Genomic DNA, 3411 nt, shown 5'->3' on the forward strand with positions numbered 1-3411 from the left:
AAGGTCTCTTCCAGCTCTGTTATTATATATTCTGTATATATTCCTCATATATTTATGACTATAAATTTCTGCAATTGTATGTTATGGATATATGAACTAGCAATTAATAATCCATTATGAAAATGTATTTTATTCTTGTTTGCATTCTGTTCTCTATCTTTGACTCAGCTTGGATACCTCTTGATTAATTTTCTCTTCCTCTTCTGGGTACACTCTTGATATGTACTTTAAATGTTTTAAATAATTCACTGCATCTTCAATTTGTGTTTACTTTGAGCCTAGACATGGACGCCTACTTTCTCTACAACTTTGATGCCATTTTCATGGTTTAATCTAAGCGTGCAAACACATTATCTTTGAATATCTGTAAGCCCAAGCATATACATACAGTAAATAATCATGCTAACACTGTACATATATATATGTATACATAATTCAATAATGAGAGAGGAAAACACAAAGCTGGCAAATTCCTGATATGTAAATTATCAAAAACTACTGGCTTATTCCACAGGTAGTTTGTAAACATTCAAAACCAGAAAATTCAATTTTTATTGGTGGAATCTTCTGGTACTCCTGAGATTTAAGGACTTGGTAACACAATTGTTGAAAAATGAGCACAAAGTGAAGATTGTCAGTGACTAATTCTCAGTCCATAAGCATCTCCAGCTACTGGTCCCATCCCCAGTCTGTAACCTATGTAAGATAATTTTGAATGTCATAGTTTTGTTTATTACTCCACTTCTCTAATTGTATCTGGACAGTTAGTATAACAAAGAGAATTTACTTATGCTCTACAATCTTTCATTCCACCCCAGGCAGAAGATCAGAACTGAAGACCCTAATCTGCATGCTAAGATTCTATTCCTGAAAACTTTAGGGGATCATATGATGATTTTTAATAACAGGAATCAGCTTATTTGTGTAAAGCAAGTTCCCTTCCTCAGTCATTCTGCCGTGGTTGGACTTAGAGGAGAGGGAGTGCAGGGGCCACAGAGCAATAATTCCCTGGCACAGAATTTCAGAATGGGAATAAATCCTCTATGATACAACATTTGTCCTACATTGGTTCACTTGCCCTCATTTTCTTTAACATTACAGAGCTCTGGTGGCTCAGTGGTTAGATTGCAGTATTGCCGGCAAACTTTGCCCACAGCCTTGAGTTTGTTCAGGATGAGGCTCAAGGTTGACTCAGCCTTCCATCCTTCCAAAGTCAGTAAAATAAGAAGCCAGATTTTGGCAGCAATATGCTGACTGTGTAAACTTCTTAGAGACTGTTATAAAGCACTAAGCAGCACTAATATACAGTAATTTCAGCTACATTTCTGTCATATTTGTCAGAGAGCTGACATGGAGTTTTTCCAGTATTAGTTACAACACATGAAGATGTCTTCCTGTCAACATTTGCACAATAGTGAATGCAAACAATAAAAATAACCATAAATCTGGTTTTGCGCCATAAAAACAAACATTTTATAAGGCCTTAGCAGAGAAATATATTAAAGTTTATTTTACATGACAGAGTTTCATGTAGTGAATTTCATATAGTTAATCCATCAGCCTTGTTCATATTTTTCCTGAGTTTTATGTAGAGACATTCTCAATATGTAAGCCCACTTCTCTGCCACAAATACAACTTAAACTGACAAGTAGGTCTTCCATGTAAAACTTGATGGAGTAAATTCTTTCCTACCTCAAAAAGGTAAAGAAAACAAAACTTCAGAATTGGATGAGGCTCTTTAAGTCTCAGAGTCTAATCCCTGACAGCCTGAAATATCATTAAATTTAATTAAACATTCTGTAATAATGGCTAGATAATCTTGGCTTGAATATGTCTAGTAACAAAAAGTGTAGCATCTGCCTAAGCCAAAAACTCTGTGGCTGAATGTCTGTCCTTTATAAGTTTTCCTGATATTTCAGTAGAGACCAATGTAGGTAACATTCTTGGCCCCTATCCAGTACATTAATGCAACAGAAGCAGGCTGATATTATCTTTTATCTATTACCATTTCAGGTACGTGAAGAATATTTATCACACTCCTCTTAAGTCAGTTCCAATTTATCTCAAGGCTTCTTAAAAGGTGATAATCAGAACTGGCCACAGTAGTCAAGGCGGCATCTGATCTATACAGAGTTCAATATAACCATTACATTCAGCTCCTGTAACTCTGCAGCAGAACTACAGGCTTATTACTCTAACCTAAAATTGCATTGGCCTCTTTTTCAGTTACATTATGCAGCTGATTCGTGCTCAGCTTTTGCTCAAAAGTACATTTCAAACAACTTTTTTTCCCCAGATAGGAACTAATGTGTCCCCTTGTCAACCAAACTGGCTTCTTAATTGTGTAAGCCATTTGGCAATGATTTCCAAGACCTTATGGAGAGAGAGAGAGAGAGAGAGAGAGAGAGAGAGAGAGAGAGAGAGAGAGAGAGAGAGAGAGAGAGAGAGAGAGAGAGAGAGAGAGAGAGAGAGCGCTCCCCCCCACCCCCACCCCCCAAAAAAAAGAAAAGAAAAGAAAAGAATGCTGATGTTCCCAAATTGGCTAGATTGCAGCACAAAACTGGGACATTTCTGTCCTGCTACAGAGGAAAAGAAAGCTCGGTTACCACTTTGTTGTGACCTTGAAACCTGAGTAGTAGATTTAAATAATTTAGCTATTCATAGCCACCAAATTGCTGTATGACCGTGTTACAGTTTTGAAATGCTGCAGTCGTGTAAATGCTGATGATATTTCAAACTAAGCAAATCCTATCTCCTGTACTTCTAGATGCTAATCTGTTGACAGAAGTTGCTCAGACCTCTACATTTATAGCTAGCATGTTAGCGCTGCTAAAAATTCAAATATATGCAGAAAGGATGAATATATTTTTCACACAAGGTGTCATGCCAAATATGTTCCTTTTATATAAGCTCGAGATTTTAAACGTTTGTGGCAGAAACCAATTACATTGCCAAATGATAACACTACACTCTCCTATTGCATTGCTTACAAAATATTTAATAGAGAAGAAAGGATGTGCAGTCTGTGAAACTTTAGCCACAACAACAGTGGCTGCAAATTAAGAAGCTTCTAACTCCTTTAACTCCAGACCTTTACTTTGCCCAGTGTACCAAAATCCATCTGCTAATTTCTCAAAAGTTTTCATCCTCTGAGATTTCTTATTTTCTACACCATGGTCCCCTTCATGGATTACTGCCCCTTCATGGATTACTGTCTTGTCGTGGCGAAGGGGCTTGCGCAATTCAATGAAGCTATGAGCTATGCCGTACAGGGCCACCCAAGACGGACAGGTCATAGCAGAGAGTTCTGACAAAACGTGATCCACTGGAGAAGGAAATGGCAACCCACTCCAGTATCTTTGCCATGAAAACCCTATGGACAATACCAAAAGGCAAAATGATATGACGCT

The sequence above is a fragment of the Vipera ursinii genome (assembly GCF_947247035.1).
Source record: "Vipera ursinii genome assembly, chromosome: 2".
Lineage (NCBI taxonomy): Eukaryota > Metazoa > Chordata > Lepidosauria > Squamata > Viperidae > Vipera > Vipera ursinii.